Source organism: Sminthopsis crassicaudata, chromosome 5, assembly GCF_048593235.1.
Source record: "Sminthopsis crassicaudata isolate SCR6 chromosome 5, ASM4859323v1, whole genome shotgun sequence".
NCBI lineage: Eukaryota > Metazoa > Chordata > Mammalia > Dasyuromorphia > Dasyuridae > Sminthopsis > Sminthopsis crassicaudata.
The window spans coordinates 105,485,957-105,499,939 of record NC_133621.1 but is presented as its reverse complement, the minus strand read 5'-3'; positions in this window follow the sequence as shown (position 1 = coordinate 105,499,939).

Below are 13,983 nucleotides of genomic sequence, written 5' to 3'. Positions count from 1 at the left end.
TTGTGCAATAAGAGAATTATATGTTTATACATGTTGGATTTAATACATATTTTAACATGTATAACATATATTGGATTGCTTGCCATCTAGGGGAAGAGGTGGAAAGGAGGGGAAAATCTGAAACACAAGGCTATGCAAAGGTCAGTGTTAAAAAATTATCCGTGCAAGTGTTTTGAAAAGAAAAAGGAAAAAAAAAACATATGCATGGGTAATTTTTCAACACTGACCCTTGCAAAATCTTTTGTTTAAATTTTTACCCTCCTTCACCCACTCCTATTGTCTGGTATTTAAGTTATTTAAGGCCTGAGAAGGATGGAAATGAGACATTCCATCCTAGACCATCCTCCTGGTGGCTCTCCTGCTTCCTGCACTACTCCACTAAAATCAAGACTGAGTCAGACTGGCAAACTGTCAGACTGCAGGAGGAGACTACAAGAGATGCAAACTGAGACTGGATCAGACTGTGACAGATAGAGACTGTAAAGTAGAGATGAAGAAGATAATAAAGATTCTAGACTTCTTTTCCTGACCATTCTCATAGTGTCTATCCTGCTGAGACCAAGGCCTGTCTGGAGGACCTCCAGAAAGCTAGCCCAAGCATTACAGTATAAAATAATCTTCTGATTCTGCTCATTTCACTTAGCATCAATTCATGTAAGTCTCCCCAGGCCTCTCTAAAATAAGTCTGGTGATTGCTTCTTATAGAACAATAATATTCTATAACATTCGAACTGATGGGCATCCACTCAGTTTCCAGTTTTTTAATTACAAAATGCCACAAACATTTTTGCATGTGGGTCCCTTTTCTTCTTTCAAGATCTCTTTGGGATATAAGCCCAATAGAAACACTGCTGGATTAAAGGGTATTCACAGTTTGATAACTTTTTGATTATAGTTCCAAATTGCTCTCCAGTATGGTTGAATCCATTTCATGGAAAAACAATTGGCCTAGAAAATAACTCAATGAGGGAAAATTTTAGAGTTATTGGATTATCTGAAAGCCTTGATCTAAAGAGAACCTAAATATCATATTTAAAGAAATTATCAAGGAAAATTTCTCTGGTATCCTTTTACCACAAGGTAAAATAGAAATTGAAATAATCACCCAATGACATACTGAAAGAGATCCCAAAATTAAAATTCTGAGGAATATAATAACCAAATTTCAGAGCACTCAGGACAAAGATAGAATACTTCAATCAGCCAGAAAGAAAGAAAAAAACTTAGATATCGTGAAGCCACACTCAGGATCAGGAAGATTTATTGGCTACCATGTTAAAGAAGTAGAGGGCTTGAAATATGATAATTCAGAAGGCTGAAGAACTGGGATTACAACCAAAAATAATCTCCCCTGCAAAACTGAGTAAAAACCTTCACAAGAAAAAATATATACTTAATGGAAGAAAGGACTTTCCAGAATTCTGATGAAAAGACCAGAGCTAAATAGAAAATTTGTTTTTCAAATCTTAGACTAAACAGAAGCATTGAAAAGGAAAGAGAAAAGAAGTCATAATAGGCTTGATAAGGTTAAACTGTCTATTTCTATATGGAATGATAATACATATGATATATAATAACTATCACTATTAGGACAATTATAAGAAGTCTACTTATTAAAAGTGCACAGAAATACCTTGATTATATTGAGATGGTATAAAAATGGATAAAAAAAGAATTACCTTAGGAATAAGAGAGAAGAGAAAGGAAGTATGGCAAAAGATATTTCACATAAAAAGTCACATAAAAATTTCACATGAAAAAAACAACATGGAAGAGCTTTTAAAGTGGAATTTAAAAAATGGGGGGCAGTCAATACTTGAATCTCCCTCACATCTAAGTTAAAATTCTGGTGGACAATTTGGAACTATGTCCCAAAACTATAAAACTGTTCAGAAACATTCACCCAGCAATGCCAGCATAGATTCTATATCCCAGAGATCAAAGAAAAGGAAATAAAAACTACTTGTACAAAAATATTTCTATTTCTTTTTGTGGTGTTCTTAGCAATAGGAGAATTGATTGATCAAGTTTTGGCACATGATTATGATGAAGTGTTTGTTATAGTGGTCAGTCATGTTCAATTTTTTGTTACCCCTTTGGGGTTTGCCATTTCCTTGTCCAGATCATTTTACAAATGAATAACTGAGGTAAACAGACTTGCCTAAGGTCACAGAGCTAGTAAGAATATGAGACCAGATTTAAACTTAGGAAGATTAGTCTTCCTTATTTTTGGATCCCACACTCTATATCTTTGTAGCACATAGTTACCTAGCACCTAGCCATGATGGAGTACCATTGTGCTGGAAGAAATGAGGAACAGGGTGGTTTCAAAAAAAGTGGGAAATGGGGCAGCTAGGTGGCACAGTGGATAGAGGACCAGCCCTGAATTCAGGAGGACCCAAGTTCAAATGTGATCTCAGACACTTAACACTTCCTAGCTGTGTGACCCTGGGCAAGTCACTTAACCCCAGCCACAGAAAATAAATAAATAAATAGATAAATAAGTAAATAAATAAATAAATGAGCAAAAAAAGTGGGAAAGACTTACATGAACTAATGTTAAGGGAAGTAAGTCAAAAGCATGAGAACACTATACATTGTAAGGATAGTATTGTACGAACAATTAACTTTAAAAGACTTAGCTGCTCTGATCAAGATAATGATGCAAAACAATTCCACAGGACCCATGATGAAATATGCTAAATACTCCACAGAAAGGATGATGAACTTTGAATGCAGATTGAAACATGCTTTTTAAACTTTATTTTTGTCTATCTTCTTTTGCAACATGACTAATATGGAAATATGTTGTGCATGATCAATATCAAATCGCTTAACTTCTCAATGAGGTCAGAGGATGGGAAGAAAGAAAAGAATTTGGAATACAACATTTTTAAAAATGATTGTAAATGCATGACATACTCCTCTCTGGAACCCTCAGATCTGACACCATGTGCTTAGGTTAAGTAAATGAACAAGCTCTGAGCATGGGAATGGGGCTCCATGCCAATCTTGAGCAACAAATGTAAAGAGGATCTTAAACTTTGGGAATATTTCAAAATTTACACTGGAAAACTATCTTCTTCCTTTCTTCATTATGAATAACCTAAAGGAAGTAGATTAGAAACTTAACACATTTCCATTCTTTTCTGGGCCTTTGCTAATTTTTCCTGTGAGTGACTTTCAGTGATTGTGTTAGGAATGATTGTAATTAAGGTCAGTCTTTTGCTGCTGTCCAAAAAGATTCCAAAAAATAAATCAACCAGGAGAAATGCTGAATTATCAGCAAGTTAAACAGCTTGGATACCCACCGTTGCTAAACAGGCATGTGAAATGTTTCCATCTGATTTGGAAATTAAGTTGTAAAATTGTCATCTGGGCTCATAATTGAAGCTTGGCGTTAAAGATATTTATATTGAAGGTTGGAAGAAACTATGACACTTGAAAGTTATTGCTCAAATAGCTAGAATTAATAACAAAATTTTACTAAGCACAGATGCTACTGGCAGTGTTTGTGAATGTGAGGGATAGAAACATTCCCTTCTAAAAAAACTAGATCACTTCAAAAATGTGCTAAGTGTTTCATGAAAGATTAATAAGACGTCAACTAATTCAATCAATTTCACAAAATACTATATGCACAATAAGTGTTAGGGATACAAAAAAAGAGAAAGAGGAAGAGGAAGAGATGGAGAAAGAAGAGGAGGTAGAGGAAGAAGAGCAGGAAGAGGAGGAAGAGAAGAAGAGAAAGAAGAGTTCTTACCCACAAGAAGATTAACAAAGAATATTTATTTCAACAAGATGAACTTCTTTCATCTTCATATCTACTGACTTCTACTTCATGCTTTTGTTCTGTTCTCTTCTCTATTGGCTTCTGACCTGTTTGTATACCAATGCTTACCTTAAATTTTCACAGACTTATGAGGTGAGTCTTAGATTACATAGATAGACAGACATATAGACACATAAATGGATAGATAGGTAGACAAATGGATGGAGGCATGGAAATAGTTAAATAGATATATAGGTGGGTAGGTGTTATAAGATGATGTATCTATATAAATAATATAAATACACACATATATATATATATTAAAGTTGTATATATATATGCATATATATATATATATTCATGAACAACTTTAATGTAGGGGATATGTGTGTATATTTTATACCATACACTCTTCAGTTATAAACACACATACACACACACACACCACACACATATATACATATATACACAAATACACATATGTCTATATACATATAAATGTATATGTGTGTATGTGTATTTCTAATCACCTCTTTTTACAGATATAAAATATGAAACATCTGGAAATTGACTTGGTAAAATGCTCAAGTTATTCCACCTATGTAAATATTAATTTCTTCAACTATAAAATAATGGAGTCAGACCAGATAATTTCTAAAATTTCTTCTGGTTCTCAAAGTCTAGAACACTTTTTTTTTGGCTTACTCATTTCTTTGCAGAATGACCAAAGCAGGACTGTGCCTTGTCCCTTGGTATAGCTGCCTATCAGGATCTTGCCTGCTGAGAAGACATTCTCTTCTCAGTGCCAGCCTCCATTTCCCTAATAATACTTTGCCACTAAAGAAGTTAGTTTCTTAGCAAAGCTGACTTCTCATACAAAAATAAACTTCCATTTTTGCCACCTAAAACTCTTTGGGTTAGTGAATTCTTTCATGAAAAACCTGTGCCTCAGACCAAAATGGGATTTCTACAACTCTCTGACTGCCACTATAACCCCATTAGTTCTGCTTCTTATTATTTGATAGCCATAAGGACATCAATTTACCTCTTTTTTGCTTTAGTTTCCACATCTATAAAAACAAGGTATTGGAGAAGTTAATCTCTAAGAGTTCTTCTCCCTCTTAATCATATGGGAATTTCAAAGAATCCTAGATTCTGAGACTTAGAAAAAATCTCAGTGTTCATCTAGTCCACCTATATCTGTAAAAAAAAATCACTATAGAAACCCTGAAAAGTAATCATCCAATCTCCACTGAAAAACCTCTAGTAAAAGAAAGCTCACTAACATATGGTAGTAACTTAGTCACCTTTTGGAAACAAATTATTATTAAAAAGCTTTCCCTTGATTTTTTTTTTAAATCTCTCTAAGAGTATAGGAATAAATGGACTCTTCCTTACAATAGACAGGAGCATATATTTAAAACCATCAGTAAGCATCATATGTAATAGGGATAAACTGGAACCTTTCCCAGTAAGATCAGGAATGAAACAAGGTTGCCCACTATCACCATTACTATTCAATATTGTATTAGAAACACTAGCCTCTGCAATAAGAGTTGAGAAAAAGATTAAAGGAATTAGAGCAGGTAATGAGGAAAACAAACTATCACTCTTTGCAGATTATATGATGGTATACTTAGAGAACCCCAAACATTCTACTAAAAAGCTATTAGAAATAATTCAGAATTTTAGCAAAGTTGCAGGATACAAAATAAATCCACATAAATCCTCAGCATTTTTATACATCACCAACAAAATTCAACAGCAAGAGATACAAAGATAAATTCCATTCAAAATAACTGCTGACAGTATAAAATATTTGGGAATTTATCTACCAAAGGAAAGTCAGGAATTATATGAGAAAAATTACAAAAAACACTTGCCACAAAAATAAAGTCAGATTTAAATAATTGAAAAGCATTAAGTGCTCTTGGATAGGCCAAGCAAATATAATTAAGATGACAATACTCCCTAAACTAATCTATTTATTTAGTGCTATACCAATCAGACTCCCAAGAAATTATTTTAATGACCTAGAAAAAATAACAACAAAATTCATCTGGAAGAACAAAAAGTCGAGAATTTCAAGGGAATTAGTGAAAAAAATCGAATGAAGGTGGTCTAGCTGTACCTGATCTAAAACTTTTTATAAAGCAGCAGTCACCAAAAGCATTTGGTATTGGCTAAGAAATAGACTAGTTGATCAGTGGAATAGGTTAGGTTCACAGGACAAAATAGTGAATAACTATAGCAATCTAGTGTTTGACAAACCCAAAGATCCCAACTTCTGGGATAAGAATTCATTATTTGACAAAAACTGCTGGGAAAACTGGAAATTAGTATGGAAGAAATTAGGCATGGACCCACACTTAACACCACATACCAAGATAAAATGAAAATGGGTCCATGATTTAGGCATAAAATATGAGATCATAAATAAATTAGAGGAACATAGGATAGTTTACCTCTCAGACTTGTAGAAGAGGAAGGAATTTGTGACCAAAGAAGAACTAGAGATCATTATTTATCACAAAATAGAAGATTTTGATTACATCAAATTAAAAAGCTTTTGTACAAACAAAACTAATGCAAACAAGATTAGAAGGGAAGTAACAAATTGGGAAAATATTTTTACAGTTAAAGGTTCTGATAAAGGCCTCATCTCCAAAATATACAGAGAATTGACTCTTACTAATAAGAAATCAAGCCATTCTCCAATTGATAAATGGTCAAAAAATATGAACAGACAATTTTCAGATGATGAAATTGAAAATTTTTCCACTCATATGAAAGTGTTCCAAATCACTACTGATCAGAGAAATTCAAATTAAGACAACTCTGAGATACCAGTACACACCTGTCAGATGGCCTAAGATGACAGGAACACATAATGATGAACGTTGGAGGGGATTTGGAAAATCTTGGACACTGATGCATTGTTGGTGGAGTTGTGAATGAATCCAACCATTCTGGAGAGCAATCTGGAATTATGCCCCAAAAGTTATCAAATTGTACATACCCTTTGATATCCCAAAGAAAAACTAAAGAAGGGAAAGGGACCTATATGTGCCAAAATGTTTGTGGCACCCCTTTTTGCAGTGGCTAGAAACTGGAAAATGAATGAATGCCCATCAATTGTAGAATGGTTGGGTAAATTGTGGTATATGAATGTTATGGAACATTATTTTTCTGTAAGAAATGACCAGCAGGATGAATACAGAGAGGCTTGGAGAGACTTACATGAACTGATGTTGAGTGAAATGAGCAGAACCAGGAGATTATTATATACTTCAATAACAATACTTTATGAGGATATATTCTGATGGAAGTGGATATCTTCACAAAGAGAAGATCTAATTCAATTCCAATTGATCAATGATGGACAGAATCAGCTAAACCCAGAGAAGGAACACTGGGAAATGAGTTTGAACTGTTTGCATTTTTGTTTTTCTTCCCAGGTTATTTTTGTCTTCTAAATATAATTCTTCCTGTGCAACAAGAAATTTGGTTCTGCACACATATATTGTATCTAGTATATACTATAACATATTTAACATGTATGGGACTGCCTGCTATCTAGGGCAGGGGATGGAGGTAAGGAGGGGAAAATTTGGAACAGAAGTGAGTGCAAGGGATAATGTTGTAAAAATTTACCCATATATATGTACTGTCAAAAAAAGAGTTATAATTATAAAATTAATTTTAAAATTAAAATAAAAAATCTCTCTAAAATGTCTAATCACTATAAATAAGTATATTTCTTCAAAGCAGAACTCTCTTCCACATAATACCCTGAATGAGACTTGGAGATAACTTCCAATTCTTATCTAAATCTTCCCTTCTGAAGTCAAAGATAAAATGTTCTAGACTTATAGAATTGGAAAAGATTTTAGAAATTATTTGGTCCAATTCCATCATTTTACAAATGAGGAAACAGCCTCAAACAGGTGAAATGGCATCAGCATCCTATCAGTTCATCAATGATAAAATTTTTCATGTCTTCTGTGGTAAAATTTTCAATCCTCTTACTATCCTGACCACTATTAAATTCCCTACAAGTTTTCAAGATCTTTTCTAACATAAGTTATCTACAGATGAATGAAGTGCTTCACATGGGTTAAGATTAAGTCAGATTACAATAGCTCCATATCCTTGCTCTTTCTCAATACTGTGTCTCTTTTTTTCCCCTGAGGCAATTGGGGTTAAGTGACTTGCTCAGGGTCACACAGCTAAGAAGTATTAAATGTCTGAGAACAGATTTGAACTCAGGTCCTCCTGATTTCAGGCTAGTTCTCTACCCACTGTGCATGCCATCTAGCTTCCCCAACTGTGCCCTTTTTAATGTCAGATAAATTGACCTTAGATTTGGGGGAGGAGAGCATTTATTTAAACTTTCAGTGAGTCCCACAGCTCTTTCAAATGAACTATTGTGCAACTAATCTTTCCCATTCTTTTTATAAGAGATAACTTTATTTTAAAACCAAGATTTTCAGTACGATCCATATCCAAATCATCTCAGCAGGATAGGACAATGGAATGATTCTAGTTAGATAATACACCTCAGGCCCAACCTCCTCTAGTTATCTATCATCAAGAAATCTGATGTGCTATACATTCCTTCAACTCAGTCAATGATAAAAATATGAAACAATAGCATCACGAAAACTTGTCTGGAGTCCAACATTAGAAATGCTACTCCATGATGATGTGCATGTACTAAACAGTAATGTTTGGGTCTTCACATTCATCATTTTTTCATCTAGTCAACACCAATGGATCTTGCCCTCAATATCAAGAAGTGTTGGCCAAATATCTTGCTAAGATGCATTTATAGTATATCTGTGAAATTCTTGATCTACTGATTCAACCAAAAAAGAAATTTAGCATAATTGTGCTTTTTAGGATTTTGTGAAAACATTAAATATATTATCCCATAATTTGATGGAGCCAAAAATAATGAGAAAAATATTCATTTTATTAGCTTATTAATAGTTTTATTGATTTAATTAATTAATTAAATTTGGAATTTGAAGGCGGGATATGGAAAGGAATGATAGGCATTTTAACATACTGACTTAAGGTGTCAGCAGTACATGTAGATTAAGATATTAGCATATGCATATGAGGAATTAGCAATCCTAGATAAGTGGGAGGCTGATGCTGGTGGATCTCTCGCACTCTAAGATCTAAGGTGATCTAAATCTAAATCATCTAAAATGTTTGCATTTTTTTCTTTAATATAGGTACTTCTTCTTACCCATCTAATATGTGGAAGGAATCAGGCTGCCTAAAGGTTGAACCTTCTCACGGAAAAAAAAAAAAAAAAAAAAAAGAAGAAGCAGATGAGAGGTGAATAAGTAATAGCTATTGAATATCTAGCCTGGATGAGACATGGAAACAAATAAAAAGAGAGAGGAGAGAAAGACAAAAGAAAGGGAGGGAGGGAGGAAGGAAGGGATGGATGGAGGAAAAAAGGAAGGAAGAAAGAGAGGGAGGGAGGGAGGGAGGGAGAAAAGGACAGAAGGAGGGAGGGAGGAAAGGAAGGAAGGAAAGAAGGAAAGAAGGAAGGAAGGAGGGAAAAAGAGAGGGAAAGAGGGAAGGAAAGAAGGAAGGAAGGAAGGAAAGAAGGAAGGGAGGGAGGGAGGGAAAGAAGAAGAAAGAAGGAAGGGATGGAGGGAGAGAGGTTACATAAACTTTTTGGATTAAAATTCAAATATTTCCCAGAAAGAATAAGTGGGACCCCAAGTCTAAAAATTCTACATCCTAATGTCCCATTATGATTATAAAATAATAGATGGTTATGATAATTATAATAATAGTAATAATAATAATAACATTTACATAATATTTAAGAAAGAACTTTACAAATATCTTTTGTATCCTAACAACAGCTCTAGGAAGTATGTGTTATCATTATCCCCAATTCACAGATGAGGAAACTCTTATGCACAGAAATTAAATGATTTGCCTAGGGACCTAAAAATAACAGTCTAGTCTAAGGTCTTCCTGACTCCAAGTCCAGCACTCTATTCACTGTGCCACCTAATTGCCATAATGAAGCAGTTCAATAGAGAATGCTATTTTGTGCCAAGAGAGTATAATCCTAGTATCTAGTCAAGACATTCTGGTCTTTATACCATAGAGGAAAAGAAGTACTCACACAGTCTTGCAAACATACATTTAATAATTCTATCTCACCCAAAACTTTTTAGATGAAAAATTGAAATATCTTGTGGTGTACTAAAAAACAAAACAAAACAAAACAAAAAAACAAAACAAAAAAAATATTGAATTTGGGGTCAGAGGGTACAGGTCATTTACAACTTATATGGCCTGTAATAAATGTTATTGTTCTGGACTTAGTTTTCTCATCTTACAATAATAAGAGCATTGGACTCAAAGGGGTATGCAGCTGACTTTTGATTATTTGAAAGTTTACCATGAAAGACCATTTAGACTTGCCTTGTTTGTTCTCAGAGATGATGGAAGGAAGGCAAATTTAAGTTTGAAGTGTAGAATATGCTTCTAAACAAGTATAATGGTGTGAAAGTAAAATGAATTACTTTGATAATTACTGGGCTAATTGTCCCTAGATATCTGAGAGGAAGTGCAGTAATGACTCCAATTTAAGTACAGACTAGACAAGATGGCCTCTGGGTCCTTTCCCATTCTAAAATTATATAAGTTGGTGCTTCTTGGAGAATGCTGATAATCACTAAGCAAATATGGACTTAAAAGCCTTATTTGGTTTCCAAGACTATTATAATAAAGTCATCACCTTGCACTTGGATAAGAATTTCCTTGCAATCCTATTATAATTCCTATTCAATCTTCACTTGCTCGCTTCACTTCCACCTAGTTGATATCTTCTATCTGGTTGACAAATAAGCTTCCTAAAATGGACACCAGATGATTTCATTCCCTTGTTCAAGATGCTTCACTGGCTTTCTATTGCCTCTAGGATGAGGTACCTATACCTTTAGTATTTAAAGCCAGCCACAATCTAGCTTTAGACATATAATATTTCTCATGACATATAAAATGTATGATATAATATATATGAACTCTATGTTTTATCTATACTGACTTGATTTTCCCTATATACAACCTTCCATATCCCATTTCTGTATGTTTGTACAAGTTATCCTTCATGAAATGCTCTTCCTCTTTATTTCCCCCTCACAAACCCCCAGCTCCCTTCAAAGCTTATTTCAAATACCACCTCCTACACAATCCCTTACTGATTTACCATTCTACTCCCTTCTCCGCCCTGCACACACAACACATCTAATTGGTAATGTTCTTAATTGTCTGTCTCCCTGAAAATGATTTGTATTTATTTCATATTTACTTTGTATTTTTTCATTTGAGTGCATAATATATCTAATCCATACTTCTTGAGAGCAGAAACTTTGGGGACCTTGTTTGTTTTTGCCTCTGTATCCCCAGTATCTTCCACATGGTTTTACACATAGTAAGGCTTAATGGATGCTCTTTCAATTGATTTAAATTTTATGGTATTGTTTTCAAAGCCTGTAAAGGTACATAATATGAAGTATGGATATAAAGAGATGAAGGCCAACATAATTAAATGGTAAAGAGTAAAGATCCTTGTTCTGGATCTGATGGCCATGCTGCAAATTCATAGGATTTTTGTCTTATTTTATATGTGAGGAAAAGGAAGCTGAGAAGTGATGATATGACCAATGTTATGGATCAGGGTCATCTGTCTTAAACTTCTGAAGATAGACTTCTGAAGTCAAAACTGTCTTCTGTTTCAATGACCTGTAGAAGAATGGTGAAATAGCAATAATGATGATGATGATGATGATAATGACAATAATAATAATTCTTATTATAATAATACAAAGATAATTAGCAGTGATCTTTTTGGGTAGGAGAGAGGGATGATATTAGATCCTGAGAGATGGAAAATTCATATAACTATACACTGATGAGATTTGTACAGGAATCCCACTGCAAAGAGTATTGAGGAGAGCAGATGGGATGATTCATGAGGTACAGAGGTACACCATAAGGGAGTAGAAAATAGCCTACTATTTAATGAATTTGAGAAATCCTAGAACATGCTCATGATGCTTGCTGTCACTTCTCAAGCTTGGCTTTGCAAGGCTAGCCTTTCAGATGTTATTTATTTCCTCCTAGGGACTCTGCCGACCATCCAAGGAGCTAGGATGAGATGAACAGGATACTTGGAAAAAGTGAATAACTGTTTAGTATATGCTTTCCTCTGATGTGTAATTTCTATTAAAAATGATCCCTTATTAAAACAAAGTATAATTAACAGCTTGTTAATTATAGACTCACATATTTCAAGAAAATTTTAAAGCAAAGCAATGAAATATATAGGACCCTCTTAAATTTTAAAATCTAGATTTGACTATGGGACTTCTGATTTTTAGGATGTGCTCTTTCTATTATTCTATAGCTAAATCTGAATGGATTAACTACATTTTTATCATTCTGTCTGGGAAATTAGACATTATTCATTCATTTAATCATTAAATGTTTAATAATGGATTTAGTAACCAATATATTTTTAAAAAATCTGGACCTGTGATTTTGTTAGTGTGGGGAATTCTCAGGTAAAATTATAATATTTATTTTTGCAACTTTTAGATAATAGTCTTAAAGAATTGCCTCTGGCATTGAAAAATTGTGTCTTATTCATGGCTGCACAACCAGTCTATAACATATGGGACTTGAGTCCATCTCTCCCTAACTCTAAGATTGGCATTTTACCCCCTGAAGTACTTCACACTGCTTATCTAGAGAACTGAAAGTTTTTAATTCCAGCAAACATCTAAAGAAGAAATGGAGAAGCCTCTCTCAAAGACTGTTATGCTACTTGTACTACCTTTGGATGAGGTCATTTGTTGTGGGCTATAATAACTACAAGGGCTGCCTGATCCTGATTGGAACTTTCTCTTCAAGAAATTAAAGAGGTGGGAAGAAATGTCAGTCAGAAGATAAGTGTTGTAATGCAAGCAAAAACAAATTGGTTATTGGGTAATATAGGTCATAAAATGGTTAGGAGGTCACAAGGTCCAGAGGAGAAGGAAGTCGAGGGCTGTTGCTAGAGTAATCAATCATAATGTTAAATGGGATCAAAAACACTGTTAACATCCAAAGGGAAAGTTGGAACAAACCAGAAGCACAATCAATTCCAGGAGGTCCAAGAGAAAATAAGGACTCAAGGATGGTTTTACAATAGGGTACTGCCTTAAACAAGGAGAATTCCATTTTTATTTGATTATATTATATTAGCTCAAGTAAAAGTTTTGACTTGGTGATTAACAGTCATGCTCCTACTCTCTAGCTTTCCCCAAATCCTCTTTACTTTAAGACCTCTTGACATGAACACTGCCTTTATTGTCTTTCTTATGAAGCATTGACTCAATAACAGACAAAACTTAGGAATCACTTAAAGTGTCAAAGTAAGAGTCTAATTACAGAAAATATTGATCCTGTTCCCATTCAAATCCAGGGCCAAAAAGAGTAAAACAATTTCCTGAAAAATGAAAAAACATTTAAGTGAAATTTGGTCTGTAGAATTCAAGAAAAAAGTTGGAATGTGTGAGAAACTGTAAAAAAATATATAAAATATTTACATTGATGATATATTAGAAGATTCATGAAAAGAACCATCATGAAAACATATTATCTGCAGTCTTCCACCTTCACTAAACAACCAATTAGTAGTCAGTTGTTAGGAATCCAGTAGAAAATTCCAAGGCTAGACTCCCTTAAAATTAATTCTCAGTGGGGTGCGAGGAGTCATTTAAAGGTAAATAAAACTGAGGTATGAAGCAATCTCAGTATCAAGAACTTTCCTTTGCTAGTGGCACTATTGTCTGAGTTCTGATGCATCTTCAGTTGCTATTTCCCAATCATTTTACTGTGCTCCCCCTATTTAGACCTCTCATCTGCATCTGCTTCAGACATATCAGATGGCCTGACCTTCTACATTCAAGTAGTTTTGATTTATGTTGCTCTTCTGGCCTCATCATTGCACTAGACCTTGATGTGCTCAAAAATCCATACCCTTAACATCTTTCACTCAAACTGATGGAAACAAAAAATTACAATCCGTTTTATACATGAATTTTAACAAGATAATAGAGTTGTAGCATTCACTGAAGAGAGAGAAGTCTATAAAATAATAGAGAATCTTAACTCAAGATTTTAGC